The sequence below is a fragment of the Musa acuminata genome, chromosome BXJ1-8 (assembly GCF_036884655.1).
Source record: "Musa acuminata AAA Group cultivar baxijiao chromosome BXJ1-8, Cavendish_Baxijiao_AAA, whole genome shotgun sequence".
NCBI classification, from domain to species: domain Eukaryota; kingdom Viridiplantae; phylum Streptophyta; class Magnoliopsida; order Zingiberales; family Musaceae; genus Musa; species Musa acuminata.
In genome coordinates, this window is record NC_088334.1 from 39,540,925 (window position 1) to 39,567,755 (window position 26,831).

The window sequence follows — 26,831 nt, forward strand, 5'->3', positions numbered from 1 at the left end:
TTCCGAGTTCGTTCGAGAAAGTCCCGATGGTTTCGGCGCGCGCTTGCCGTGTCCGGTACGCGGTCGGCCTCGTGGGCATCGGAGGGATCCGACAATGGCGATTCCGAGATCGTTCGAGAGGTTTCGGGGCTCCGGTCGTCGATGCGCCGTCCGCGACGTGCACAAAGGCGAGGGACGACGCACATAAAACGAGTGCGATCATACCAGCACTAAAGCACCGGATCCCATCAGAACTCCGAAGTTAAGCCTGCTTGGGCGAGAGTAGTACTAGGATGGGTGACCCCTTGGGAAGTCCTCTTGTTGCACTCCTTTTTGCGCCACGAGCGGCCAAAAGACTTACTTAAAACTCTCTTTTAAGCTTTTCAATTTTTCCAGCATTATGGCCAACAATAAATATGTCATTAACATATATATAGCAGGAGAATAATGAAATCATCATCTAAAAATTTCTTCATAAAACATACAATGACCAGACATGGTTCTAGGATGGGTGACCCCCTGGGAAGTCCTCGTGTTGCACTACTTTTTGCGCCCCGAGCGGCCAAAACCTCTCCCGTCGACCTCCGAGGCGATGGTTTTGGGCCTCGGAATTTGCCGTGACCGCTACGCAGTTAGTCTCGTGGGGCTCGGAGAGAGCTTTCCGGAATGGGGCCGCAATAGCGATTCCGAGTTCGTTCGAGAAAGTCCCGATGGTTTCGGCGCGCGCTTGCCGTGTCCGGTACGCGGTCGGCCTCGTGGGCATCGGAGGGATCCGACAATGGCGATTCCGAGATCGTTCGAGAGGTTTCGGGGCTCCGGTCGTCGATGCGCCGTCCGCGACGTGCACAAAGGCGAGGGACGACGCACATAAAACGAGTGCGATCATACCAGCACTAAAGCACCGGATCCCATCAGAACTCCGAAGTTAAGCCTGCTTGGGCGAGAGTAGTACTAGGATGGGTGACCCCTTGGGAAGTCCTCTTGTTGCACTCCTTTTTGCGCCACGAGCGGCCAAAAGACTTACTTAAAACTCTCTTTTAAGCTTTTCAATTTTTCCAGCATTATGGCCAACAATAAATATGTCATTAACATATATATAGCAGGAGAATAATGAAATCATCATCTAAAAATTTCTTCATAAAACATACAATGACCAGACATGGTTCTAGGATGGGTGACCCCCTGGGAAGTCCTCGTGTTGCACTACTTTTTGCGCCCCGAGCGGCCAAAACCTCTCCCGTCGACCTCCGAGGCGATGGTTTTGGGCCTCGGAATTTGCCGTGACCGCTACGCAGTCAGTCTCGTGGGGCTCGGAGAGAGCTATCCGGAATGGGGCCGCAATAGCGATTCCGAGTTCGTTCGAGAAAGTCCCGATGGTTTCGGCGCGCGCTTGCCGTGTCCGGTACGCGGTCGGCCTCGTGGGCATCGGAGGGATCCGACAATGGCGATTCCGAGATCGTTTGAGAGGTTTCGGGGCTCCGGTCGTCGATGCGCCGTCCGCGACGTGCACAAAGGCGAGGGACGACGCAAAAAAAACGAGTGCGATCATACCAGCATCGGATCCCATCAGAACTCCGAAGTTAAGCGTGCTTGGGCGAGAGTAGTACTAGGATGGGTGACCCCCTGGGAAGTCCTCGTGTTGCACTCCTTTTTGGGCCCCGAGCGGCCAAAAGACTTACTTAAAACTCTCTTTTAAGCTTTTCAATTTTTCTAGCATTCTGGCCAACAATAAATATGTCATTAACATATATATAGCAGGAGAATAATGAAATCATCATCTAAAAATTTCTTCATAAAACATACAATGACCAGACATGGTTCTAGGATGGGTGACCCCCTGGGAAGTCCTCGTGTTGCACTACTTTTTGCGCCCCGAGCGGCCAAAACCTCTCCCGTCGACCTCCGAGGCGATGGTTTTGGGCCTCGGAATTTGCCGTGACCGCTACGCAGTCAGTCTCGTGGGGCTCGGAGAGAGCTTTCCGGAATGGGGCCGCAATAGCGATTCCGAGTTCGTTCGAGAAAGTCCTGATGGTTTCGGCGCGCGCTTGCCGTGACCGGTACGCGGTCGGCCTCGTGGGCATCGGAGGGATCCGACAATGGCGATTCCGAGATCGTTCGAGAGGTTTCGGGGCTCCGGTCGTCGATGCGCCGTCCGCGACGTGCACAAAGGCGAGGGACGACGCACACAAAACGAGTGCGATCATACCAGCACTAAAGCATCGGATCCCATCAGAACTCCGAAGTTAATCGTGCTTGTGCGAGAGTAGTACTAGGATGGGTGACCCCCTGGGATGTCCTCGTGTCGCACTCCTTTTTGCGCCCCGAGCGGCCAAAAGACTTACTTAAAACTCTCTTTTAAGCTTTTCAATTTTTCCAGCATTATGGCCAACAATAAATATGTCATTAAAATATATATAGCAGGAGAATAATGAAATCATCATCTAAAAATTTCTTCATAAAACATACAATGACCAGACATGGTTCTAGGATGGGTGACCCCCTGGGAAGTCCTCGTGTTGCACTACTTTTTGCGCCCTGAGCGGCCAAAACCTCTCCCGTCGACCTCCGAGGCGATGGTTTTGGGCCTCGGAATTTGCCGTGACCGCTACGCAGTCAGTCTCGTGGGGCTCGGAGAGAGCTTTCCGGAATGGGGCCGCAATAGCGATTCCGAGTTCGTTCGAGAAAGTCCCGATGGTTTCGGCGCGCGCTTGCCGTGTCCGGTACGCGGTCGGCCTCGTGGGCATCGGAGGGATCCGACAATGGCGATTCCGAGATCGTTCGAGAGGTTTCGGGGCTCCGGTCGTCGATGCGCCGTCCGCGACGTGCACAAAGGCGAGGGATGACGCACAAAAAACGAGTGCGATCATACCAGCACCGGATCCCATCAAACTCCGAAGTTAAGCGTGCTTGGGCGAGAGTAGTACTAGGATGGGTGACCCCCTGGGAAGTCCTCGTGTTGCACTCCTTTTTGGGCCCCGAGCGGCCAAAAGACTTACTTAAAACTCTCTTTTAAGCTTTTCAATTTTTCTAGCATTCTGGCCAACAATAAATATGTCATTAACATATATATAGCAGGAGAATAATGAAATTATCATCTAAAAATTTCTTCATAAAACATACAATGACCAGACATGGTTCTAGGATGGGTGACCCCCTGGGAAGTCCTCGTGTTGCACTCCTTTTTGCGCCCCGAGCGGCCAAAACCTCTCCCGTCGACCTCCGAGGCGATGGTTTTGGGCCTCGGAATTTGCTTCGACCGCTACGCAGTCAGTCTCGTGGGGCTCGGAGAGAGCTTTCCGGAATGGGGCCGCAATAGCGATTCCGAGTTCGTTCGAGAAAGTCCCGATGGTTTCGGCGCGCGCTTGCCGTGTCCGGTACGCGGTCGGCCTCGTGGGCATCGGAGGGATCCGACAATGGCGATTCCGAGATCGTTCGAGAGGTTTCGGGGCTCCGGTCGTCGATGCGCCGTCCGCGACGTGCACAAAGGCGAGGGACGACGCACACAAAATGAGTGCGATCATACCAGCACTAAAGCACCGGATCCCATCAGAACTCCGAAGTTAAGCCTGCTTGGGCGAGAGTAGTACTAGGATGGGTGACCCCCTGGGAAGTCCTCGTGTTGCACTCCTTTTTGCGCCACGAGCGGCCAAAAGACTTACTTAAAACTCTCTTTTAAGCTTTTCAATTTTTCCAGCATTATGGCCAACAATAAATATGTCATTAACATATATATAGCAGGAGAATAATGAAATCATCATCTAAAAATTTCTTCATAAAACATACAATGACCAGACATGGTTCTAGGATGGGTGACCCCCTGGGAAGTCCTCGTGTTGCACTACTTTTTGCGCCCCGAGCGGCCAAAACCTCTCCCGTCGACCTCCGAGGCGATGGTTTTGGGCCTCGGAATTTGCCGTGACCGCTACGCAGTCAGTCTCGTGGGGCTCGGAGAGAGCTATCCGGAATGGGGCCGCAATAGCGATTCCGAGTTCGTTCGAGAAAGTCCCGATGGTTTCGGCGCGCGCTTGCCGTGTCCGGTACGCGGTCGGCCTCGTGGGCATCGGAGGGATCCGACAATGGCGATTCCGAGATCGTTTGAGAGGTTTCGGGGCTCCGGTCGTCGATGCGCCGTCCGCGACGTGCACAAAGGCGAGGGACGACGCAAAAAAAACGAGTGCGATCTTACCAGCATCGGATCCCATCAGAACTCCGAAGTTAAGCGTGCTTGGGCGAGAGTAGTACTAGGATGGGTGACCCCCTGGGAAGTCCTCGTGTTGCACTCCTTTTTGGGCCCCGAGCGGCCAAAAGACTTACTTAAAACTCCCTTTTAACTTTTCAATTTTTCTAGCATTCTGGCCAACAATAAATATGTCATTAACATATATATAGCAGGAGAATAATGAAATCATCATCTAAAAATTTCTTCATAAAACATACAATGACCAGACATGGTTCTAGGATGGGTGACCCCCTGGGAAGTCCTCGTGTTGCACTACTTTTTGCGCCCCGAGCGGCCAAAACCTCTCCCGTCGACCTCCGAGGCGATGGTTTTGGGCCTCGGAATTTGCCGTGACCGCTACGCAGTCAGTCTCGTGGGGCTCGGAGAGAGCTTTCCGGAATGGGGCCGCAATAGCGATTCCGAGTTCGTTCGAGAAAGTCCCGATGGTTTCGGCGCGCGCTTGCCGTGTCCAGTACGCGGTCGGCCTCGTGGGCATCGGAGGGATCCGACAATGGCGATTCCGAGATCGTTCGAGAGGTTTCGGGGCTCCGGTCGTCGATGCGCCGTCCGCTACGTGCACAAAGGCGAGGGACGACGCACACAAAACGAGTGCGATCATACCAGCACTAAAGCACCGGATCCCATCAGAACTCCGAAGTAAACCGTGCTTGTGCGAGAGTAGTACTAGGATGGGTGACCCCCTGGGATGTCCTCGTGTCGCACTCCTTTTTGCGCCCCGAGCGGCCAAAAGACTTACTTAAAACTCTCTTTTAAGCTTTTCAATTTTTCCAGCATTATGGCCAACAATAAATATGTCATTAACATATATATAGCAGGAGAATAATGAAATCATCATCTAAAAATTTCTTCATAAAACATACAATGACCAGACATGGTTCTAGGATGGTTGACCCCCTGGGAAGTCCTCGTGTTGCACTACTTTTGGCGCCCCGAGCGGCCAAAACCTCTCCCGTCGACCTCCGAGGCGATGGTTTTGGGCCTCGGAATTTGCCGTGACCGCTACGCAGTCAGTCTCGTGGGGCTCGGAGAGAGCTTTCCGGAATGGGGCCGCAATAGCGATTCCGAGTTCGTTCGAGAAAGTCCCGATGGTTTCGGCGCGCGCTTGCCGTGTCCGGTACGCGGTCGGCCTCGTGGGCATCGGAGGGATCCGACAATGGCGATTCCGAGATCGTTCGAGAGGTTTCGGGGCTCCGGTCGTCGATGCGCCGTCCGCGACGTGCACAAAGGCGATGGATGACGCACAAAAAACGAGTGCGATCATACCAGGACCGGATCCCATCAAACTCCGAAGTTAAGCGTGCTTGGGCGAGAGTAGTACTAGGATGGGTGACCCCCTGGGAAGTCCTCGTGTTGCACTCCTTTTTGGGCCCCGAGCGGCCAAAAGACTTACTTAAAACTCTCTTTTAAGCTTTTCAATTTTTCTAGCATTCTGGCCAACAATAAATATGTCATTAACATATATATAGCAGGAGAATAATGAAATTATCATCTAAAAATTTCTTCATAAAACATACAATGACCAGACATGGTTCTAGGATGGGTGACCCCCTGGGAAGTCCTCGTGTTGCACTCCTTTTTGCGCCCCGAGCGGCCAAAACCTCTCCCGTCGACCTCCGAGGCGATGGTTTTGGGCCTCGGAATTTGCTGTGACCGCTACGCAGTCAGTCTCGTGGGGCTCGGAGAGAGCTTTCCGGAATGGGGCCGCAATAGCGATTCCGAGTTCGTTCGAGAAAGTCCCGATGGTTTCGGCGCGCGCTTGCCGTGTCCGGTACGCGGTCGGCCTCGTGGGCATCGGAGGGATCCGACAATGGCGATTCCGAGATCGTTCGAGAGGTTTCGGGGCTCCGGTCGTCGATGCGCCGTCCGCGACGTGCACAAAGGCGAGGGACGACGCACACAAAACGAGTGCGATCATACCAGCACTAAAGCACCGGATCCCATCAGAACTCCGAAGTTAAGCCTGCTTGGGCGAGAGTAGTACTAGGATGGGTGACCCCCTGGGAAGTCCTCGTGTTGCACTCCTTTTTGCGCCACGAGCGGCCAAAAGAATTACTTAAAACTCTCTTTTAAGCTTTTCAATTTTTCCAGCATTATGGCCAACAATAAATATGTCATTAACATATATATAGCAGGAGAATAATGAAATCATCATCTAAAAATTTCTTCATAAAACATACAATGACCAGACATGGTTCTAGGATGGGTGACCCCCTGGGAAGTCCTCGTGTTGCACTACTTTTTGCGCCCCGAGCGGCCAAAACCTCTCCCGTCGACCTCCGAGGCGATGGTTTTGGGCCTCGGAATTTGCCGTGACCGCTACGCAGTTAGTCTCGTGGGGCTCGGAGAGAGCTTTCCGGAATGGGGCCGCAATAGCGATTCCGAGTTCGTTCGAGAAAGTCCCGATGGTTTCGGCGCGCGCTTGCCGTGTCCGGTACGCGGTCGGCCTCGTGGGCATCGGAGGGATCCGACAATGGCGATTCCGAGATCGTTCGAGAGGTTTCGGGGCTCCGGTCGTCGATGCGCCGTCCGCGACGTGCACAAAGGCGAGGGACGACGCACATAAAACGAGTGCGATCATACCAGCACTAAAGCACCGGATCCCATCAGAACTCCGAAGTTAAGCGTGCTTGGGCGAGAGTAGTACTAGGATGGGTGACCCCCTGGGAAGTCCTCGTGTTGCACTCCTTTTTGGGCCCCGAGCGGCCAAAAGACTTACTTAAAACTCTCTTTTAAGCTTTTCAATTTTTCTAGCATTCTGGCCAACAATAAATATGTCATTAACATATATATAGCAGGAGAATAATGAAATCATCATCTAAAAATTTCTTCATAAAACATACAATGACCAGACATGGTTCTAGGATGGGTGACCCCCTGGGAAGTCCTCGTGTTGCACTACTTTTTGCGCCCCGAGCGGCCAAAACCTCTCCCGTCGACCTCCGAGGCGATGGTTTTGGGCCTCGGAATTTGCCGTGACCGCTACGCAGTCAGTCTCGTGGGGCTCGGAGAGAGCTTTCCGGAATGGGGCCGCAATAGCGATTCCGAGTTCGTTCGAGAAAGTCCCGATGGTTTCGGCGCGCGCTTGCCGTGTCCGGTACGCGGTCGGCCTCGTGGGCATCGGAGGGATCCGACAATGGCGATTCCGAGATCGTTCGAGAGGTTTCGGGGCTCCGGTCGTCGATGCGCCGTCCGCTACGTGCACAAAGGCGAGGGACGACGCACACAAAACGAGTGCGATCATACCAGCACTAAAGCACCGGATCCCATCAGAACTCCGAAGTAAACCGTGCTTGTGCGAGAGTAGTACTAGGATGGGTGACCCCCTGGGATGTCCTCGTGTCGCACTCCTTTTTGCGCCCCGAGCGGCCAAAAGACTTACTTAAAACTCTCTTTTAAGCTTTTCAATTTTTCTAGCATTCTGGCCAACAATAAATATGTCATTAACATATATATAGCAGGAGAATAATGAAATCATCATCTAAAAATTTCTTCATAAAACATACAATGACCAGACATGGTTCTAGGATGGTTGACCCCCTGGGTAGTCCTCGTGTTGCACTACTTTTTGCGCCCCGAGCGGCCAAAACCTCTCCCGTCGACCTCCGAGGCGATGGTTTTGGGCCTCGGAATTTGCCGTGACCGCTACGCAGTCAGTCTCGTGGGGCTCGGAGAGAGCTTTCCGGAATGGGGCCGCAATAGCGATTCCGAGTTCGTTCGAGAAAGTCCCGATGGTTTCGGCGCGCGCTTGCCGTGTCCGGTACGCGGTCGGCCTCGTGGGCATCGGAGGGATCCGACAATGGCGATTCCGAGATCGTTCGAGAGGTTTCGGGGCTCCGGTCGTCGATGCGCCGTCCGCGACGTGCACAAAGGCGAGGGACGACGCACACAAAACGAGTGCGATCATACCAGCACTAAAGCACCGGATCCCATCAGAACTCCGAAGTTAAGCCTGCTTGGGCGAGAGTAGTACTAGGATGGGTGACCCCCTGGGAAGTCCTCGTGTTGCACTCCTTTTTGCGCCACGAGCGGCCAAAAGACTTACTTAAAACTCTCTTTTAAGCTTTTCAATTTTTCCAGCATTATGGCCAACAATAAATATGTCATTAACATATATATAGCAGGAGAATAATGAAATCATCATCTAAAAATTTCTTCATAAAACATACAATGACCAGACATGGTTCTAGGATGGGTGACCCCCTGGGAAGTCCTCGTGTTGCACTACTTTTTGCGCCCCGAGCGGCCAAAACCTCTCCCGTCGACCTCCGAGGCGATGGTTTTGGGCCTCGGAATTTGCCGTGACCGCTACGCAGTCAGTCTCGTGGGGCTCGGAGAGAGCTATCCGGAATGGGGCCGCAATAGCGATTCCGAGTTCGTTCGAGAAAGTCCCGATGGTTTCGGCGCGCGCTTGCCGTGTCCGGTACGCGGTCGGCCTCGTGGGCATCGGAGGGATCCGACAATGGCGATTCCGAGATCGTTTGAGAGGTTTCGGGGCTCCGGTCGTCGATGCGACGTCCGCGACGTGCACAAAGGCGAGGGACGACGCAAAAAAAACGAGTGTGATCATACCAGCATCGGATCCCATCAGAACTCCGAAGTTAAGCGTGCTTGGGCGAGAGTAGTACTAGGATGGGTGACCCCCTGGGAAGTCCTCGTGTTGCACTCCTTTTTGGGCCCCGAGCGGCCAAAAGACTTACTTAAAACTCTCTTTTAAGCTTTTCAATTTTTCTAGCATTCTGGCCAACAATAAATATGTCATTAACATATATATAGCAGGAGAATAATGAAATCATCATCTAAAAATTTCTTCATAAAACATACAATGACCAGACATGGTTCTAGGATGGGTGACCCCCTGGGAAGTCCTCGTGTTGCACTACTTTTTGCGCCCCGAGCGGCCAAAACCTCTCCCGTCGACCTCCGAGGTGATGGTTTTGGGCCTCGGAATTTGCCGTGACAGCTACGCAGTCAGTCTCGTGGGGCTCGGAGAGAGCTATCCGGAATGGGGCCGCAATAGCGATTCCGAGTTCGTTCGAGAAAGTCCCGATGGTTTCGGCGCGCGCTTGCCGTGTCCGGTACGCGGTCGGCCTCGTGGGCATCGGAGGGATCCGACAATGGCGATTCCGAGATCGTTTGAGAGGTTTCGGGGCTCCGGTCATCGATGCGCCGTCCGCGACGTGCACAAAGGCGAGGGACGACGCAAAAAAAACGAGTGCGATCATACCAGCATCGGATCCCATCAGAACTCCGAAGTTAAGCGTGCTTGGGCGAGAGTAGTACTAGGATGGGTGACCCCCTGGGAAGTCCTCGTGTTGCACTCCTTTTTGGGCCCCGAGCGGCCAAAAGACTTACTTAAAACTCTCTTTTAAGCTTTTCAATTTTTCTAGCATTCTGGCCAACAATAAATATGTCATTAACATATATATAGCAGGAGAATAATGAAATCATCATCTAAAAATTTCTTCATAAAACATACAATGACCAGACATGGTTCTAGGATGGGTGACCCCCTGGGAAGTCCTCGTGTTGCACTCCTTTTTGCGCCCCGAGCGGCCAAAACCTCTCCCGACGACCTCCGAGGCGATGGTTTTGGGCCTCGGAATTTGCCGTGACCGCTACGCAGTCAGTCTCGTGGGGCTCGGAGAGAGCTTTCCGGAATGGGGCCGCAATAGCGATTCCGAGTTCGTTCGAGAAAGTCCCGATGGTTTCGGCGCGCGCTTGCCGTGTCCGGTACGCGGTCGGCCTCGTGGGCATCGGAGGGATCCGACAATGGCGATTCCGAGATCGTTCGAGAGGTTTCGGGGCTCCGGTCGTCGATGCGCCGTCCGCGACGTGCACAAAGGCGAGGGACGACGCACACAAAAGGATTGCGATCATACCAGCACTAAAGCACCGGATCCCATCAGAACTCCGAAGTTAAGCCTGCTTGGGCGAGAGTAGTACTAGGATGGGTGACCCCCTGGGAAGTCCTCGTGTTGCACTCCTTTTTGCGCCACGAGCGGCCAAAAGAATTACTTAAAACTCTCTTTTAAGCTTTTCAATTTTTCCAGCATTATGGCCAACAATAAATATGTCATTAACATATATATAGCAGGAGAATAATGAAATCATCATCTAAAAATTTCTTCATAAAACATACAATGACCAGACATGGTTCTAGGATGGGTGACCCCCTGGGAAGTCCTCGTGTTGCACTACTTTTTGCGCCCCGAGCGGCCAAAACCTCTCCCGTCGACCTCCGAGGCGATGGTTTTGGGCCTCGGAATTTGCCGTGACCGCTACGCAGTCAGTCTCGTGGGGCTCGGAGAGAGCTATCCGGAATGGGGCCGCAATAGCGATTCCGAGTTCGTTCGAGAAAGTCCCGATGGTTTCGGCGCGCGCTTGCCGTGTCCGGTACGCGGTCGGCCTCGTGGGCATCGGAGGGATCCGACAATGGCGATTCCGAGATCGTTTGAGAGGTTTCGGGGCTCCGGTCGTCGATGCGCCGTCCGCGACGTGCACAAAGGTGAGGGACGACGCAAAAAAAACGAGTGCGATCATACCAGCATCGGATCCCATCAGAACTCCGAAGTTAAGCGTGCTTGGGCGAGAGTAGTACTAGGATGGGTGACCCCCTGGGAAGTCCTCGTGTTGCACTCCTTTTTGGGCCCCGAGCGGCCAAAAGACTTACTTAAAACTCTCTTTTAAGCTTTTCAATTTTTCTAGCATTCTGGCCAACAATAAATATGTCATTAACATATATATAGCAGGAGAATAATGAAATCATCATCTAAAAATTTCTTCATAAAACATACAATGACCAGACATGGTTCTAGGATGGGTGACCCCCTGGGAAGTCCTCGTGTTGCACTACTTTTTGCGCCCCGAGCGGGCAAAACCTCTCCCGTCGACCTCCGAGGCGATGGTTTTGGGCCTCGGAATTTGCCATGACCGCTACACAGTCAGTCTCGTGGGGCTCGGAGAGAGCTTTCCGGAATGGGGCCGCAATAGCGATTCCGAGTTCGTTCGAGAAAGTCCCGATGGTTTCGGCGCGCGCTTGCCGTGTCCGGTACGCGGTCGGCCTCGTGGGCATCGGAGGGATCCGACAATGGCGATTCCGAGATCGTTCGAGAGGTTTCGGGGCTCCGGTCGTCGATGCGCCGTCCGCTACGTGCACAAAGGCGAGGGACGACGCACACAAAACGAGTGCGATCATACCAGCACTAAAGCACCGGATCCCATCAGAACTCCGAAGTAAACCGTGCTTGTGCGAGAGTAGTACTAGGATGGGTGACCCCCTGGGATGTCCTCGTGTCGCACTCCTTTTTGGGCCCCGAGCGGCCAAAAGACTTACTTAAAACTCTCTTTTAAGCTTTTCAATTTTTCTAGCATTCTGGCCAACAATAAATATGTCATTAACATATATATAGCAGGAGAATAATGAAATCATCATCTAAAAATTTCTTCATAAAACATACAATGACCAGACATGGTTCTAGGATGGGTGACCCCCTGGGAAGTCCTCGTGTTGCACTCCTTTTTGCGCCCCGAGCGGCCAAAACCTCTCCCGACGACCTCCGAGGCGATGGTTTTGGGCCTCGGAATTTGCCGTGACCGCTACGCAGTCAGTCTCGTGGGGCTCGGAGAGAGCTTTCCGGAATGGGGCCGCAATAGCGATTCCGAGTTCGTTCGAGAAAGTCCCGATGGTTTCGGCGCGCGCTTGCCGTGTCCGGTACGCGGTCGGCCTCGTGGGCATCGGAGGGATCCGACAATGGCGATTCCGAGATCGTTCGAGAGGTTTCGGGGCTCCGGTCGTCGATGCGCCGTCCGCGACGTGCACAAAGGCGAGGGACGACGCACACAAAACGAGTGCGATCATACCAGCACTAAAGCACCGGATCCCATCAGAACTCCGAAGTTAAGCCTGCTTGGGCGAGAGTAGTACTAGGATGGGTGACCCCCTGGGAAGTCCTCGTGTTGCACTCCTTTTTGCGCCACGAGCGGCCAAAAGAATTACTTAAAACTCTCTTTTAAGCTTTTCAATTTTTCCAGCATTATGGCCAACAATAAATATGTCATTAACATATATATAGCAGGAGAATAATGAAATCATCATCTAAAAATTTCTTCATAAAACATACAATGACCAGACATGGTTCTAGGATGGGTGACCCCCTGGGAAGTCCTCGTGTTGCACTACTTTTTGCGCCCCGAGCGGCCAAAACCTCTCCCGTCGACCTCCGAGGCGATGGTTTTGGGCCTCGGAATTTGCCGTGACCGCTACGCAGTCAGTCTCGTGGGGCTCGGAGAGAGCTATCCGGAATGGGGCCGCAATAGCGATTCCGAGTTCGTTCGAGAAAGTCCCGATGGTTTCGGCGCGCGCTTGCCGTGTCCGGTACGCGGTCGGCCTCGTGGGCATCGGAGGGATCCGACAATGGCGATTCCGAGATCGTTTGAGAGGTTTCGGGGCTCCGGTCGTCGATGCGCCGTCCGCGACGTGCACAAAGGCGAGGGACGACGCAAAAAAAACGAGTGCGATCATACCAGCATCGGATCCCATCAGAACTCCGAAGTTAAGCGTGCTTGGGCGAGAGTAGTACTAGGATGGGTGACCCCCTGGGAAGTCCTCGTGTTGCACTCCTTTTTGGGCCCCGAGCGGCCAAAAGACTTACTTAAAACTCTCTTTTAAGCTTTTCAATTTTTCTAGCATTCTGGCCAACAATAAATATGTCATTAACATATATATAGCAGGAGAATAATGAAATCATCATCTAAAAATTTCTTCATAAAACATACAATGACCAGACATGGTTCTAGGATGGGTGACCCCCTGGGAAGTCCTCGTGTTGCACTACTTTTTGCGCCCCGAGCGGGCAAAACCTCTCCCGTCGACCTCCGAGGCGATGGTTTTGGGCCTCGGAATTTGCCGTGACCGCTACGCAGTCAGTCTCGTGGGGCTCGGAGAGAGCTTTCCGGAATGGGGCCGCAATAGCGATTCCGAGTTCGTTCGAGAAAGTCCCGATGGTTTCGGCGCGCGCTTGCCGTGTCCGGTACGCGGTCGGCCTCGTGGGCATCGGAGGGATCCGACAATGGCGATTCCGAGATCGTTCGAGAGGTTTCGGGGCTCCGGTCGTCGATGCGCCGTCCGCTACGTGCACAAAGGCGAGGGACGACGCACACAAAACGAGTGCGATCATACCAGCACTAAAGCACCGGATCCCATCAGAACTCCGAAGTAAACCGTGCTTGTGCGAGAGTAGTACTAGGATGGGTGACCCCCTGGGATGTCCTCGTGTCGCACTCCTTTTTGCGCCCCGAGCGGCCAAAAGACTTACTTAAAACTCTCTTTTAAGCTTTTCAATTTTTCCAGCATTATGGCCAACAATAAATATGTCATTAACATATATATAGCAGGAGAATAATGAAATCATCATCTAAAAATTTCTTCATAAAACATACAATGACCAGACATGGTTCTAGGATGGTTGACCCCCTGGGTAGTCCTCGTGTTGCACTACTTTTTGCGCCCCGAGCGGCCAAAACCTCTCCCGTCGACCTCCGAGGCGATGGTTTTGGGCCTCGGAATTTGCCGTGACCGCTACGCAGTCAGTCTCGTGGGGCTCGGAGAGAGCTTTCCGGAATGGGGCCGCAATAGCGATTCCGAGTTCGTTCGAGAAAGTCCCGATGGTTTCGGCGCGCGCTTGCCGTGTCCGGTACGCGGTCGGCCTCGTGGGCATCGGAGGGATCCGACAATGGCGATTCCGAGATCGTTCGAGAGGTTTCGGGGCTCCGGTCGTCGATGCGCCGTCCGCGACGTGCACAAAGGCGAGGGATGACGCACAAAAAACGAGTGCGATCATACCAGCACCGGATCCCATCAAACTCCGAAGTTAAGCGTGCTTGGGCGAGAGTAGTACTAGGATGGGTGACCCCCTGGGAAGTCCTCGTGTTGCACTCCTTTTTGGGCCCCGAGCGGCCAAAAGACTTACTTAAAACTCTCTTTTAAGCTTTTCAATTTTTCTAGCATTCTGGCCAACAATAAATATGTCATTAACATATATATAGCAGGAGAATAATGAAATTATCATCTAAAAATTTCTTCATAAAACATACAATGACCAGACATGGTTCTAGGATGGGTGACCCCCTGGGAAGTCCTCGTGTTGCACTCCTTTTTGCGCCCCGAGCGGCCAAAACCTCTCCCGTCGACCTCCGAGGCGATGGTTTTGGGCCTCGGAATTTGCCGTGACCGCTACGCAGTCAGTCTCGTGGGGCTCGGAGAGAGCTATCCGGAATGGGGCCGCAATAGCGATTCCGAGTTCGTTCGAGAAAGTCCCGATGGTTTCGGCGCGCGCTTGCCGTGTCCGGTACGCGGTCGGCCTCGTGGGCATCGGAGGGATCCGACAATGGCGATTCCGAGATCGTTTGAGAGGTTTCGGGGCTCCGGTCGTCGATGCGCCGTCCGCGACGTGCACAAAGGCGAGGGACGACGCAAAAAAAACGAGTGCGATCATACCAGCATCGGATCCCATCAGAACTCCGAAGTTAAGCGTGCTTGGGCGAGAGTAGTACTAGGATGGGTGACCCCCTGGGAAGTCCTCGTGTTGCACTCCTTTTTGGGCCCCGAGCGGCCAAAAGACTTACTTAAAACTCTCTTTTAAGCTTTTCAATTTTTCTAGCATTCTGGCCAACAATAAATATGTCATTAACATATATATAGCAGGAGAATAATGAAATCATCATCTAAAAATTTCTTCATAAAACATACAATGACCAGACATGGTTCTAGGATGGGTGACCCCCTGGGAAGTCCTCGTGTTGCACTACTTTTTGCGCCCCGAGCGGGCAAAACCTCTCCCGTCGACCTCCGAGGCGATGGTTTTGGGCCTCGGAATTTGCCGTGACCGCTACGCAGTCAGTCTCGTGGGGCTCGGAGAGAGCTTTCCGGAATGGGGCCGCAATAGCGATTCCGAGTTCGTTCGAGAAAGTCCCGATGGTTTCGGCGCGCGCTTGCCGTGTCCGGTACGCGGTCGGCCTCGTGGGCATCGGAGGGATCCGACAATGGCGATTCCGAGATCGTTCGAGAGGTTTCGGGGCTCCGGTCGTCGATGCGCCGTCCGCTACGTGCACAAAGGCGAGGGACGACGCACACAAAACGAGTGCGATCATACCAGCACTAAAGCACCGGATCCCATCAGAACTCCGAAGTAAACCGTGCTTGTGCGAGAGTAGTACTAGGATGGGTGACCCCCTGGGATGTCCTCGTGTCGCACTCCTTTTTGCGCCCCGAGCGGCCAAAAGACTTACTTAAAACTCTCTTTTAAGCTTTTCAATTTTTCCAGCATTATGGCCAACAATAAATATGTCATTAACATATATATAGCAGGAGAATAATGAAATCATCATCTAAAAATTTCTTCATAAAACATACAATGACCAGACATGGTTCTAGGATGGTTGACCCCCTGGGTAGTCCTCGTGTTGCACTACTTTTTGCGCCCCGAGCGGCCAAAACCTCTCCCGTCGACCTCCGAGGCGATGGTTTTGGGCCTCGGAATTTGCCGTGACCGCTACGCAGTCAGTCTCGTGGGGCTCGGAGAGAGCTTTCCGGAATGGGGCCGCAATAGCGATTCCGAGTTCGTTCGAGAAAGTCTCGATGGTTTCGGCGCGCGCTTGCCGTGTCCGGTACGCGGTCGGCCTCGTGGGCATCGGAGGGATCCGACAATGGCGATTCCGAGATCGTTCGAGAGGTTTCGGGGCTCCGGTCGTCGATGCGCCGTCCGCGACGTGCACAAAGGCGAGGGATGACGCACAAAAAACGAGTGCGATCATACCAGCACCGGATCCCATCAAACTCCGAAGTTAAGCGTGCTTGGGCGAGAGTAGTACTAGGATGGGTGACCCCCTGGGAAGTCCTCGTGTTGCACTCCTTTTTGGGCCCCGAGTGGCCAAAAGACTTACTTAAAACTCTCTTTTAAGCTTTTCAATTTTTCTAGCATTCTGGCCAACAATAAATATGTCATTAACATATATATAGCAGGAGAAAAATGAAATTATCATCTAAAAATTTCTTCATAAAACATACAATGACCAGACATGGTTCTAGGATGGGTGACCCCCTGGGAAGTCCTCGTGTTGCACTCCTTTTTGCGCCCCGAGCGGCCAAAACCTCTCCCGTCGACCTCCGAGGCGATGGTTTTGGGCCTCGGAATTTGCCGTGACCGCTACGCAGTCAGTCTCGTGGGGCTCGGAGAGAGCTATCCGGAATGGGGCCGCAATAGCGATTCCGAGTTCGTTCGAGAAAGTCCCGATGGTTTCGGCGCGCGCTTGCCGTGTCCGGTACGCGGTCGGCCTCGTGGGCATCGGAGGGATCCGACAATGGCGATTCCGAGATCGTTCGAGAGGTTTCGGGGCTCCGGTCGTCGATGCGCCGTCCGCGACGTGCACAAAGGCGAGGGATGACGCACAAAAAACGAGTGCGATCATACCAGCACCGGATCCCATCAAACTCCGAAGTTAAGCGTGCTTGGGCGAGAGTAGTACTAGGATGGGTGACCCCCTGGGAAGTCCTCGTGTTGCACTCCTTTTTGGGCCCCGAGTGGCCAAAAGACTTACTTAAAACTCTCTTTTAAGCTTTTCAATTTTTCTAGCATTCTGGCCAACAATAAATATGTCATTAACATATATATAGCAGGAGAAAAATGAAATTATCATCTAAAAATTTCTTCATAAAACATACAATGACCAGACATGGTTCTAGGATGGGTGACCCCCTGGGAAGTCCTCGTGTTGCACTCCTTTTTGCGCCCCGAGCGGCCAAAACCTCTCCCGTCGACCTCCGAGGCGATGGTTTTGGGCCTCGGAATTTGCCGTGACCGCTACGCAGTCAGTCTCGTGGGGCTCGGAGAGAGCTATCCGGAATGGGGCCGCAATAGCGATTCCGAGTTCGTTCGAGAAAGTCCCGATGGTTTCGGCGCGCGCTTGCCGTGTCCGGTACGCGGTCGGCCTCGTGGGCATCGGAGGGATCCGACAATGGCGATTCCGAGATCGTTTGAGAGGTTTCGGGGCTCCGGTCGTCGATGCGCCGTCCGCGACGTGCACAAAGGCGAGGGACGACGCAAAAAAAACGAGTGCGATCATACCAGCATCGGATCCCATCAGAACTCCGAAGTTAAGCGTGCTTGGGCGAGAGTAGTACTAGGATGGGTGACCCCCTGGGAAGTCCTCGTGTTGCACTCCTTTTTGGGCCCCGAGCGGCCAAAAGACTTACTTAAAACTCTCTTTTAAGCTTTTCAATTTTTCTAGCATTCTGGCCAACAATAAATATGTCATTAACATATATATAGCAGGAGAATAATGAAATCATCATCTAAAAATTTCTTCATAAAACATACAATGACCAGACATGGTTCTAGGATGGGTGACCCCCTGGGAAGTCCTCGTGTTGCACTACTTTTTGCGCCCCGAGCGGCCAAAACCTCTCCCGTCGACCTCCGAGGTGATGGTTTTGGGCCTCGGAATTTGCCGTGACCGCTACGCAGTCAGTCTCGTGGGGCTCGGAGAGAGCTTTCCGGAATGGGGCCGCAATAGCGATTCCGAGTTCGTTCGAGAAAGTCCCGATGGTTTCGGCGCGCGCTTGCCGTGTCCGGTACGCGGTCGGCCTCGTGGGCATCGGAGGGATCCGACAATGGCGATTCCGAGATCGTTCGAGAGGTTTCGGGGCTCCGGTCGTCGATGCGCCGTCCGCGACGTGCACAAAGGCGAGGGACGACGCACACAAAACCAGTGCGATCATACCAGCACTAAAGCACCGGATCCCATCAGAACTCCGAAGTTAAGCGTGCTTGTGAGAGAGTAGTACTAGGATGGGTGACCCCCTGGGATGTCCTCGTGTCGCACTCCTTTTTGCGCCCCGAGCGGCCAAAAGACTTACTTAAAACTCTCTTTTAAGCTTTTCAATTTTTCCAGCATTATGGCCAACAATAAATATGTCATTAACATATATATAGCAGGAGAATAATGAAATCATCATCTAAAAATTTCTTGATAAAACATACAATGACCAGACATGGTTCTAGGATGGGTGACCCCCTGGGAAGTCCTCGTGTTGCACTCCTTTTTGCGCCCCGAGCGGCCAAAACCTCTCCCGTCGACCTCCGAGGCGATGGTTTTGGGCCTCGAAATTTGCCGTGACCGCTACGCAGTCAGTCTCGTGGGGCTCGGAGAGAGCTTTCCGGAATGGGGCCGCAATAGCGATTTCGAGTTCGTTCGAGAAAGTCCCGAAGGTTTCGACGCGCGCTTGCCGTGTCCGGTACGCGGTCGGCCTCGTGGGCATCGGAGGGATCCGACAATGGCGATTCCGAGATCGTTCGAGAGGTTTCGGGGCTCCGGTCGTCGATGCGCCGTCCGCGACGTGCACAAAGAAGAGGGACGACGCAAAAAAAACGAGTGCGATCATACCAGCACTAAAGCACCGGATCCCATCAGAACTCCGAAGTTAAGCTTGCTTGGGCGAGAGTAGTACTAGGATGGGTGACCCCCTGGGAAGTCCTCGTGTTGCACTCCTTTTTGCGCCCCGAGCGGCCAAAAGACTTACTTAAAACTCTCTTTTAAGCTTTTCAATTTTTCCAGCATTATGGCCAACAATAAATACGTCATTAACATATATATAGCAGGAGAATAATGAAATCATCATCTAAAAATTTCTTCATAAAACATATACAATGACCAGACATGGTTCTAGGATGGGTGACCCCCTCGGAAGTCCTCGTGTTGCACTCCCTTTTGCGCCCCGAGCGGCCAAAACCTCTCCCGTCGACCTCCGAGGCGATGGTTTTGGGCCTCGAAATTTGCCGTGACCGCTACGCAGTCAGTCTTGTGGGGCTCGGAGAGAGCTTTCCGGAATGGGGCCGCAATAGCGATTCCGAGTTCGTTCGAGAAAGTCCCGACGGTTTCGGCGCGCGCTTGCCGTGTCCGGTACGCGGTCGGCCTCGTGGGCATCGGAGGGATCCGACAATGGCGATTCCGAGATCGTTCGAGAGGTTTCGGGGCTCCGGTCGTCGATGCGCCGTCCGCGACGTGCACAAAGGCGAGGGACGACGCACATAAAACGAGTGCGATCATACCAGCACTAAAGCACCGGATCCCATCAGAACTCCGAAGTTAAGCCTGCTTGGGCGAGAGTAGTACTAGGATGGGTGACCCCCTGGGAAGTCCTCGTGTTGCACTCCTTTTTGCGCCCCGAGCGGCCAAAAGACTTACTTAAAACTCTCTTTTAAGCTTTTCAATTTTTCCAGCATTATGGCCAACAATAAATATGTCATTAACATATATATAGCAGGAGAATAATGAAATCATCATCTAAAAATTTCTTGATAAAACATACAATGACCAGACATGGTTCTAGGATGGGTGACCCCCTGGGAAGTCCTCGTGTTGCACTCCTTTTTGCGCCCCGAGCGGCCAAAACCTCTCCCGTCGACCTCCGAGGCGATGGTTTTGGGCCTCGGAATTTGCCGTGACCGCTACGCAGTCAGTCTCGTGGGGCTCGGAGAGAGCTTTCCGGAATGGGGCCGCAATAGCGATTTCGAGTTCGTTCGAGAAAGTCCCGAAGGTTTCGACGCGCGCTTGCCGTGTCCGGTACGCGGTCGGCCTCGTGGGCATCGGAGGGATCCGACAATGGCGATTCCGAGATCGTTCGAGAGGTTTCGGGGCTCCGGTCGTCGATGCGCCGTCCGCGACGTGCACAAAGAAGAGGGACGACGCACAAAAAACGAGTGCGATCATACCAGCACTAAAGCACCGGATCCCATCAGAACTCCGAAGTTAAGCTTGCTTGGGCGAGAGTAGTACTAGGATGGGTGACCCCCTGGGAAGTCCTCGTGTTGCACTCCTTTTTGCGCCCCGAGCGGCCAAAAGACTTACTTAAAACTCTCTTTTAAGCTTTTCAATTTTTCCAGCATTATGGCCAACAATAAATACGTCATTAACATATATATAGCAGGAGAATAATGAAATCATCATCTAAAAATTTCTTCATAAAACATATACAATGACCAGACATGGTTCTAGGATGGGTGACCCCCTGGGAAGTCCTCGTGTTGCACTCCTTTTTGCGCCCCGAGCGGCCAAAACCTCTCCCGTCGACCTCCGAGGCGATGGTTTTGGGCCTCGGAATTTGCCGTGACCGCTACGCAGTCAGTCTCGTGGGGCTCGGAGAGAGCTTTCCGGAATGGGGCCGCAATAGCGATTTCGAGTTCGTTCGAGAAAGTCCCGAAGGTTTCGACGCGCGCTTGCCGTGTCCGGTACGCGGTCGGCCTCGTGGGCATCGGAGGGATCCGACAATGGCGATTCCGAGATCGTTCGAGAGGTTTCGGGGCTCCGGTCGTCGATGCGCCGTCCGCGACGTGCACAAAGAAGAGGGACGACGCACAAAAAACGAGTGCGATCATACCAGCACTAAAGCACCGGATCCCATCAGAACTCCGAAGTTAAGCTTGCTTGGGCGAGAGTAGTACTAGGATGGGTGACCCCCTGGGAAGTCCTCGTGTTGCACTCCTTTTTGCGCCCCGAGCGGCCAAAAGACTTACTTAAAACTCTCTTTTAAGCTTTTCAATTTTTCCAGCATTATGGCCAACAATAAATACGTCATTAACATATATATAGCAGGAGAATAATGAAATCATCATCTAAAAATTTCTTCATAAAACATATACAATGACCAGACATGGTTCTAGGATGGGTGACCCCCTCGGAAGTCCTCGTGTTGCACTCCCTTTTGCGCCCCGAGCGGCCAAAACCTCTCCCGTCGACCTCCGAGGCGATGGTTTTGGGCCTCGGAATTTGCCGTGACCGCTACGCAGTCAGTCTTGTGGGGCTCGGAGAGAGCTTTCCGGAATGGGGCCGCAATAGCGATTCCGAGTTCGTTCGAGAAAGTCCCGACGGTTTCGGCGCGCGCTTGCCGTGTCCGGTACGCGGTCGGCCTCGTGGGCATCGGAGGGATCCGACAATGGCGATTCCGAGATCGTTCGAGAGGTTTCGGGGCTCCGGTCGTCGATGCGCCGTCCGCGACGTGCACAAAGGCGAGGGACGACGCACACAAAACGAGTGCGATCATACCAGCACTAAAGCACCGGATCCCATCAGAACTCCGAAGTTAAGCCTGCTTGGGCGAGAGTAGTACTAGGATGGGTGACCCCCTGGGAAGTCCTCGTGTTGCACTCCTTTTTGCGCCCCGAGCGGCCAAAAGACTTACTTAAAACTCTCTTTTAAGCTTTTCAATTTTTCCAGCATTATGGCCAACAATAAATATGTCATTAACATATATATAGCAGGAGAATAATGAAATCATCATCTAAAAATTTCTTCATAAAACATACAATGACCAGACTTGGTTCTAGGATGGGTGACCCCCTGGGAAGTCCTCGTGTTGCACTCCTTTTTGCGCCCCGAGCGGCCAAAACCTCTCCCGTCGACCTCCGAGGCGATGGTTTTGGGCCTCGGAATTTGCCGTGACCGCTACGCAGTCAGTCTCGTGGGGCTCGGAGAGAGCTTTCCGGAATGGGGCCGCAATAGCGATTTCGAGTTCGTTCGAGAAAGTCCCGAAGGTTTCGACGCGCGCTTGCCGTGTCTGGTACGCGGTCGGCCTCGTGGGCATCGGAGGGATCCGACAATGGCGATTCCGAGATCGTTCGAGAGGTTTCGGGGCTCCGGTCGTCGATGCGCCGTCCGCGACGTGCACAAAGAAGAGGGACGACGCACAAAAAACGAGTGCGATCATACCAGCACTAAAGCACCGGATCCCATCAGAACTCCGAAGTTAAGCTTGCTTGGGCGAGAGTAGTACTAGGATGGGTGACCCCCTGGGAAGTCCTCGTGTTGCACTCCTTTTTGCGCCCCGAGCGGCCAAAAGACTTACTTAAAACTCTCTTTTAAGCTTTTCAATTTTTCCAGCATTATGGCCAACAATAAATACGTCATTAACATATATATAGCAGGAGAATAATGAAATCATCATCTAAAAATTTCTTCATAAAACATATACAATGACCAGACATGGTTCTAGGATGGGTGACCCCCTCGGAAGTCCTCGTGTTGCACTCCCTTTTGCGCCCCGAGCGGCCAAAACCTCTCCCGTCGACCTCCGAGGCGATGGTTTTGGGCCTCGGAATTTGCCGTGACCGCTACGCAGTCAGTCTCGTGGGGCTCGGAGAGAGCTTTCCGGAATGGGGCCGCAATAGCGATTCCGAGTTCGTTCGAGAAAGTCCCGACGGTTTCGGCGCGCGCTTGCCGTGTCCGGTACGCGGTCGGCCTCGTGGGCATCGGAGGGATCCGACAATGGCGATTCCGAGATCGTTCGAGAGGTTTCGGGGCTCCGGTCGTCGATGCGCCGTCCGCGACGTGCACAAAGGCGAGGGACGACGCACACAAAATGAGTGCGATCATACTAGCACTAAAGCACCGGATCCCATCAGAACTCCGAAGTTAAGCCTGCTTGGGCGAGAGTAGTACTAGGATGGGTGACCCCCTGGGAAGTCCTCGTGTTGCACTCCTTTTTGCGCCCCGAGCGGCCAAAAGACTTACTTAAAACTCTCTTTTAAGCTTTTCAATTTTTCCAGCATTATGGCCAACAATAAATATGTCATTAACATATATATAGCAGGAGAATAATGAAATCATCATCTAAAAATTTCTTCATAAAACATACAATGACCAGACATGGTTCTAGGATGGGTGACCCCTTGGGAAGTTCTCGTGTTGCACTCCTTTTTGCGCCCCGAGCGGCCAAAACCTCTCCCGTCGACCTCCGAGGCGATGGTTTTGGGCCTCGGAATTTGCCGTGACCGCTACGCAGTCAGTCTCGTGGGGCTCGGAGAGAGCTTTCCGGAATGGGGCCGCAATAGCGATTCCGAGTTCGTTCGAGAAAGTCCCGACGGTTTCGGCGCGCGCTTGCCGTGTCGTCGATGCGCCGTCCGCGACGTGCACAAAGGCGAGGGACGACGCACACAAAACGAGTGCGATCATACCAGCACTAAAGCACCGGATCCCATCAGAACTCCGAAGTTAAGCCTGCTTGGGCGAGAGTAGTACTAGGATGGGTGACCCCCTGGGAAGTCCTCGTGTTGCACTCCTTTTTGCGCCCCGAGCGGCCAAAAGACTTACTTAAAACTCTCTTTTAAGCTTTTCAATTTTTCCAGCATTATGGCCAACAATAAATACGTCATTAACATATATATAGCAGGAGAATAATGAAATCATCATCTAAAAATTTCTTCATAAAACATATACAATGACCAGACATGGTTCTAGGATGGGTGACCCCCTGGGAAGTCCTCGTGTTGCACTCCTTTTTGCGCCCCGAGCGGCCAAAACCTCTCCCGTCGACCTCCGAGGCGATGGTTTTGGGCCTCGGAATTTGCCATGACCGCTACGCAGTCAGTCTCGTGGGGCTCGGAGAGAGCTTTCCGGAATGGGGCCGCAATAGCGATTCCGAGTTCGTTCGAGAAAGTCCCGATGGTTTCGGCGCGCGCTTGCCGTGTCCGGTACGCGGTCGGCCTCGTGGGCATCGGAGGGATCCGACAATGGCGATTCCGAGATCGTTCGAGAGGTTTCGGGGCTCCGGTCGTCGATGCGCCGTCCGCGACGTGAACAAAGGCGAGGGACGACGCAAACAAAAAGAGTGCTATCAGACCAGCACTAAAGCACCGGATCCCATCTGAACTACGAAGTTAAGCGTGCTTGGGCGAGAGTAGTACTAGGATGGTTTGCCACCTGGGAAGTCCTCGTGTTGCACTCCTTTTTGCGCCCCGAGCGGCCAAAAGACTTACTTAAAACTCTCTTTTAAGCTTTTCAATTTTTCCAGCATTATGGCCAACAATAAATACGTCATTAACATATATATAGCAGGAGAATAATGAAATCATCATCTAAAAATTTCTTCATAAAACATACAATGACCAGACATGGTTCTAGGATGGGTGACCCCCTGGGAAGTTCTCGTGTTGCACTCCTTTTTGCGCCCCGAGCGGCCAAAACCTCTCCCGTCGACCTCCGAGGCGATGGTTTTGGGCCTCGGAATTTGCCGTGACCGCTACGCAGTCAGTCTCGTGGGGCTCGGAGAGAGCTTTCCGGAATGGGGCCGCAATAGCGATTTCGAGTTCGTTCGAGAAAGTCCCGAAGGTTTCGACGCGCGCTTGCCGTGTCCGGTACGCGGTCGGCCTCGTGGGCATCGGAGGGATCCGACAATGGCGATTCCGAGATCGTTCGAGAGGTTTCGGGGCTCCGGTCGTCGATGCGCCGTCCGCGACGTGCACAAAGGCGAGGGACGACGCACAAAAAACGAGTGCGATCATACCAGCACTAAAGCACCGGATCCCATCAGAACTCCGAAGTTAAGCTTGCTTGGGCGAGAGTAGTACTAGGATGGGTGACCCCCTGGGAAGTCCTCGTGTTGCACTCCTTTTTGCGCCCCGAGCGGCCAAAAGACTTACTTAAAACTCTCTTTTAAGCTTTTCAATTTTTCCAGCATTATGGCCAACAATAAATACGTCATTAACATATATATAGCAGGAGAATAATGAAATCATCATCTAAAAATTTCTTCATAAAACATATACAATGACCAGACATGGTTCTAGGATGGGTGACCCCCTCGGAAGTCCTCGTGTTGCACTCCCTTTTGCGCCCCGAGCGGCCAAAACCTCTCCCGTCGACCTCCGAGGCGACGGTTTTGGGCCTCGGAATTTGCCGTGACCGCTACGCAGTCAGTCTCGTGGGGCTCGGAGAGAGCTTTCCGGAATGGGGCCGCAATAGCGATTCCGAGTTCGTTCGAGAAAGTCCCGACGGTTTCGGCGCGCGCTTGCCGTGTCCGGTACGCGGTCGGCCTCGTGGGCATCGGAGGGATCCGACAATGGCGATTCCGAGATCGTTCGAGAGGTTTCGGGGCTCCGGTCGTCGATGCGCCGTCCGCGACGTGCACAAAGGCGAGGGACGACGCACACAAAACGAGTGCGATCATACCAGCACTAAAGCACCGGATCCCATCAGAACTCCGAAGTTAAGCCTGCTTGGGCGAGAGTAGTACTAGGATGGGTGACCCCCTGGGAAGTCCTCGTGTTGCACTCCTTTTTGCGCCCCGAGCGGCCAAAAGACTTACTTAAAACTCTCTTTTAAGCTTTTCAATTTTTCCAGCATTATGGCCAACAATAAATATGTCATTAACATATATATAGCAGGAGAATAATGAAATCATCATCTAAAAATTTCTTCATAAAACATACAATGACCAGACATGGTTCTAGGATGGGTGACCCCCTGGGAAGTCCTCGTGTTGCACTCCTTTTTGCGCCCCGAGCGGCCAAAACCTCTCCCGTCGACCTCCGAGGCGATGGTTTTGGGCCTCGGAATTTGCCGTGACCGTTACGCAGTCAGTCTCGTGGGGCTCGGAGAGAGCTTTCCGGAATGGGGCCGCAATAGCGATTCCGAGTTCGTTCGAGAAAGTCCCGATGGTTTCGGCGCGCGCTTGCCGTGTCCGGTACGCGGTCGGCCTCGTGGGCATCGGAGGGATCCGACAATGGCGATTCCGAGATCGTTCGAGAGGTTTCGGGGCTCCGGTCGTCGATGCGCCGTCCGCGACGTGAACAAAGGCGAGGGACGACGCAAACAAAAAGAGTGCTATCAGACCAGCACTAAAGCACCGGATCCCATCTGAACTACGAAGTTAAGCGTGCTTGGGCGAGAGTAGTACTAGGATGGTTTGCCACCTGGGAAGTCCTCGTGTTGCACTCCTTTTTGCGCCCCGAGCGGCCAAAAGACTTACTTAAAACTCTCTTTTAAGCTTTTCAATTTTTCCAGCATTATGGCCAACAATAAATACGTCATTAACATATATATAGCAGGAGAATAATGAAATCATCATCTAAAAATTTCTTCATAAAACATACAATGACCAGACATGGTTCTAGGATGGGTGACCCCCTGGGAAGTTCTCGTGTTGCACTCCTTTTTGCGCCCCGAGCGGCCAAAACCTCTCCCGTCGACCTCCGAGGCGATGGTTTTGGGCCTCGGAATTTGCCGTGACCGCTACGCAGTCAGTCTCGTGGGGCTCGGAGAGAGCTTTCCGGAATGGGGCCGCAATAGCGATTTCGAGTTCGTTCGAGAAAGTCCCGAAGGTTTCGACGCGCGCTTGCCGTGTCCGGTACGCGGTCGGCCTCGTGGGCATCGGAGGGATCCGACAATGGCGATTCCGAGATCGTTCGAGAGGTTTCGGGGCTCCGGTCGTCGATGCGCCGTCCGCGACGTGCACAAAGAAGAGGGACGACGCACAAAAAACGAGTGCGATCATACCAGCACTAAAGCACCGGATCCCATCAGAACTCCGAAGTTAAGCTTGCTTGGGCGAGAGTAGTACTAGGATGGGTGACCCCCTGGGAAGTCCTCGTGTTGCACTACTTTTTGCGCCCCGAGCGGCCAAAAGACTTACTTAAAACTCTCTTTTAAGCTTTTCAATTTTTCCAGCATTATGGCCAACAATAAATACGTCATTAACATATATATAGCAGGAGAATAATGAAATCATCATCTAAAAATTTCTTCATAAAACATATACAATGACCAGACATGGTTCTAGGATGGG

The 26,831-nt window shown here is 52.9% G+C and overlaps 28 non-coding genes and 13 pseudogenes across 28 annotated transcripts; all 41 read left to right on the forward strand.

The window, feature by feature from the left end:
• Positions 1 to 190: 190 nt before the first annotated feature.
• On the forward strand, positions 191 to 309 carry LOC135589939 (5S ribosomal RNA). The gene has a single exon (XR_010477346.1). It is a non-coding gene; the product is annotated as a 5S ribosomal RNA (ribosomal RNA).
• A 544-nt stretch (positions 310 to 853) lies between these two features.
• On the forward strand, positions 854 to 972 carry LOC135589941 (5S ribosomal RNA). Its single transcript, XR_010477348.1, has one exon. It is a non-coding gene; the product is annotated as a 5S ribosomal RNA (ribosomal RNA).
• Positions 973 to 1,516: 544 nt separating this feature from the next.
• Positions 1,517 to 1,627, forward strand: LOC135591459 (5S ribosomal RNA; annotated as a pseudogene).
• Positions 1,628 to 2,171: 544 nt separating this feature from the next.
• On the forward strand, positions 2,172 to 2,290 carry LOC135590517 (5S ribosomal RNA). Its single transcript, XR_010477924.1, has one exon. It is a non-coding gene; the product is annotated as a 5S ribosomal RNA (ribosomal RNA).
• Positions 2,291 to 2,834: 544 nt separating this feature from the next.
• On the forward strand, positions 2,835 to 2,944 carry LOC135591739 (5S ribosomal RNA; annotated as a pseudogene).
• A 544-nt stretch (positions 2,945 to 3,488) lies between these two features.
• LOC135591802 (5S ribosomal RNA) lies at positions 3,489 to 3,607 on the forward strand. The gene has a single exon (XR_010478610.1). It is a non-coding gene; the product is annotated as a 5S ribosomal RNA (ribosomal RNA).
• A 544-nt stretch (positions 3,608 to 4,151) lies between these two features.
• Positions 4,152 to 4,262, forward strand: LOC135591623 (5S ribosomal RNA; annotated as a pseudogene).
• A 543-nt stretch (positions 4,263 to 4,805) lies between these two features.
• On the forward strand, positions 4,806 to 4,924 carry LOC135590461 (5S ribosomal RNA). Its single transcript, XR_010477868.1, has one exon. It is a non-coding gene; the product is annotated as a 5S ribosomal RNA (ribosomal RNA).
• A 544-nt stretch (positions 4,925 to 5,468) lies between these two features.
• On the forward strand, positions 5,469 to 5,578 carry LOC135591777 (5S ribosomal RNA; annotated as a pseudogene).
• A 544-nt stretch (positions 5,579 to 6,122) lies between these two features.
• Positions 6,123 to 6,241, forward strand: LOC135591814 (5S ribosomal RNA). Its single transcript, XR_010478612.1, has one exon. It is a non-coding gene; the product is annotated as a 5S ribosomal RNA (ribosomal RNA).
• Positions 6,242 to 6,785: 544 nt separating this feature from the next.
• Positions 6,786 to 6,904, forward strand: LOC135589934 (5S ribosomal RNA). The gene has a single exon (XR_010477340.1). It is a non-coding gene; the product is annotated as a 5S ribosomal RNA (ribosomal RNA).
• Positions 6,905 to 7,448: 544 nt separating this feature from the next.
• Positions 7,449 to 7,567, forward strand: LOC135590462 (5S ribosomal RNA). Its single transcript, XR_010477869.1, has one exon. It is a non-coding gene; the product is annotated as a 5S ribosomal RNA (ribosomal RNA).
• A 544-nt stretch (positions 7,568 to 8,111) lies between these two features.
• LOC135591826 (5S ribosomal RNA) lies at positions 8,112 to 8,230 on the forward strand. The gene has a single exon (XR_010478614.1). It is a non-coding gene; the product is annotated as a 5S ribosomal RNA (ribosomal RNA).
• A 544-nt stretch (positions 8,231 to 8,774) lies between these two features.
• Positions 8,775 to 8,885, forward strand: LOC135591553 (5S ribosomal RNA; annotated as a pseudogene).
• A 544-nt stretch (positions 8,886 to 9,429) lies between these two features.
• On the forward strand, positions 9,430 to 9,540 carry LOC135591460 (5S ribosomal RNA; annotated as a pseudogene).
• A 544-nt stretch (positions 9,541 to 10,084) lies between these two features.
• LOC135589339 (5S ribosomal RNA) lies at positions 10,085 to 10,203 on the forward strand. Its single transcript, XR_010476747.1, has one exon. It is a non-coding gene; the product is annotated as a 5S ribosomal RNA (ribosomal RNA).
• Positions 10,204 to 10,747: 544 nt separating this feature from the next.
• On the forward strand, positions 10,748 to 10,858 carry LOC135591461 (5S ribosomal RNA; annotated as a pseudogene).
• A 544-nt stretch (positions 10,859 to 11,402) lies between these two features.
• LOC135590463 (5S ribosomal RNA) lies at positions 11,403 to 11,521 on the forward strand. Its single transcript, XR_010477870.1, has one exon. It is a non-coding gene; the product is annotated as a 5S ribosomal RNA (ribosomal RNA).
• Positions 11,522 to 12,065: 544 nt separating this feature from the next.
• Positions 12,066 to 12,184, forward strand: LOC135591838 (5S ribosomal RNA). Its single transcript, XR_010478616.1, has one exon. It is a non-coding gene; the product is annotated as a 5S ribosomal RNA (ribosomal RNA).
• Positions 12,185 to 12,728: 544 nt separating this feature from the next.
• Positions 12,729 to 12,839, forward strand: LOC135591462 (5S ribosomal RNA; annotated as a pseudogene).
• A 544-nt stretch (positions 12,840 to 13,383) lies between these two features.
• LOC135590464 (5S ribosomal RNA) lies at positions 13,384 to 13,502 on the forward strand. The gene has a single exon (XR_010477871.1). It is a non-coding gene; the product is annotated as a 5S ribosomal RNA (ribosomal RNA).
• A 544-nt stretch (positions 13,503 to 14,046) lies between these two features.
• LOC135591742 (5S ribosomal RNA) lies at positions 14,047 to 14,156 on the forward strand (annotated as a pseudogene).
• A 544-nt stretch (positions 14,157 to 14,700) lies between these two features.
• Positions 14,701 to 14,811, forward strand: LOC135591463 (5S ribosomal RNA; annotated as a pseudogene).
• Positions 14,812 to 15,355: 544 nt separating this feature from the next.
• On the forward strand, positions 15,356 to 15,474 carry LOC135590466 (5S ribosomal RNA). Its single transcript, XR_010477874.1, has one exon. It is a non-coding gene; the product is annotated as a 5S ribosomal RNA (ribosomal RNA).
• A 544-nt stretch (positions 15,475 to 16,018) lies between these two features.
• On the forward strand, positions 16,019 to 16,128 carry LOC135591743 (5S ribosomal RNA; annotated as a pseudogene).
• Positions 16,129 to 16,672: 544 nt separating this feature from the next.
• LOC135591744 (5S ribosomal RNA) lies at positions 16,673 to 16,782 on the forward strand (annotated as a pseudogene).
• A 544-nt stretch (positions 16,783 to 17,326) lies between these two features.
• Positions 17,327 to 17,437, forward strand: LOC135591465 (5S ribosomal RNA; annotated as a pseudogene).
• Positions 17,438 to 17,981: 544 nt separating this feature from the next.
• Positions 17,982 to 18,100, forward strand: LOC135590785 (5S ribosomal RNA). The gene has a single exon (XR_010478191.1). It is a non-coding gene; the product is annotated as a 5S ribosomal RNA (ribosomal RNA).
• Positions 18,101 to 18,644: 544 nt separating this feature from the next.
• On the forward strand, positions 18,645 to 18,763 carry LOC135590209 (5S ribosomal RNA). Its single transcript, XR_010477615.1, has one exon. It is a non-coding gene; the product is annotated as a 5S ribosomal RNA (ribosomal RNA).
• A 546-nt stretch (positions 18,764 to 19,309) lies between these two features.
• LOC135591851 (5S ribosomal RNA) lies at positions 19,310 to 19,428 on the forward strand. The gene has a single exon (XR_010478618.1). It is a non-coding gene; the product is annotated as a 5S ribosomal RNA (ribosomal RNA).
• A 544-nt stretch (positions 19,429 to 19,972) lies between these two features.
• LOC135590221 (5S ribosomal RNA) lies at positions 19,973 to 20,091 on the forward strand. The gene has a single exon (XR_010477627.1). It is a non-coding gene; the product is annotated as a 5S ribosomal RNA (ribosomal RNA).
• Positions 20,092 to 20,637: 546 nt separating this feature from the next.
• LOC135590233 (5S ribosomal RNA) lies at positions 20,638 to 20,756 on the forward strand. The gene has a single exon (XR_010477639.1). It is a non-coding gene; the product is annotated as a 5S ribosomal RNA (ribosomal RNA).
• A 546-nt stretch (positions 20,757 to 21,302) lies between these two features.
• LOC135591852 (5S ribosomal RNA) lies at positions 21,303 to 21,421 on the forward strand. The gene has a single exon (XR_010478619.1). It is a non-coding gene; the product is annotated as a 5S ribosomal RNA (ribosomal RNA).
• A 544-nt stretch (positions 21,422 to 21,965) lies between these two features.
• Positions 21,966 to 22,084, forward strand: LOC135590245 (5S ribosomal RNA). Its single transcript, XR_010477651.1, has one exon. It is a non-coding gene; the product is annotated as a 5S ribosomal RNA (ribosomal RNA).
• A 546-nt stretch (positions 22,085 to 22,630) lies between these two features.
• LOC135589331 (5S ribosomal RNA) lies at positions 22,631 to 22,749 on the forward strand. Its single transcript, XR_010476739.1, has one exon. It is a non-coding gene; the product is annotated as a 5S ribosomal RNA (ribosomal RNA).
• A 460-nt stretch (positions 22,750 to 23,209) lies between these two features.
• LOC135591853 (5S ribosomal RNA) lies at positions 23,210 to 23,328 on the forward strand. Its single transcript, XR_010478620.1, has one exon. It is a non-coding gene; the product is annotated as a 5S ribosomal RNA (ribosomal RNA).
• A 546-nt stretch (positions 23,329 to 23,874) lies between these two features.
• Positions 23,875 to 23,993, forward strand: LOC135590813 (5S ribosomal RNA). The gene has a single exon (XR_010478219.1). It is a non-coding gene; the product is annotated as a 5S ribosomal RNA (ribosomal RNA).
• Positions 23,994 to 24,537: 544 nt separating this feature from the next.
• On the forward strand, positions 24,538 to 24,656 carry LOC135590257 (5S ribosomal RNA). Its single transcript, XR_010477664.1, has one exon. It is a non-coding gene; the product is annotated as a 5S ribosomal RNA (ribosomal RNA).
• Positions 24,657 to 25,202: 546 nt separating this feature from the next.
• On the forward strand, positions 25,203 to 25,321 carry LOC135591854 (5S ribosomal RNA). The gene has a single exon (XR_010478621.1). It is a non-coding gene; the product is annotated as a 5S ribosomal RNA (ribosomal RNA).
• A 544-nt stretch (positions 25,322 to 25,865) lies between these two features.
• Positions 25,866 to 25,984, forward strand: LOC135590815 (5S ribosomal RNA). The gene has a single exon (XR_010478220.1). It is a non-coding gene; the product is annotated as a 5S ribosomal RNA (ribosomal RNA).
• A 544-nt stretch (positions 25,985 to 26,528) lies between these two features.
• LOC135589419 (5S ribosomal RNA) lies at positions 26,529 to 26,647 on the forward strand. Its single transcript, XR_010476827.1, has one exon. It is a non-coding gene; the product is annotated as a 5S ribosomal RNA (ribosomal RNA).
• The last annotated feature ends 184 nt before the right edge of the window (positions 26,648 to 26,831 follow it).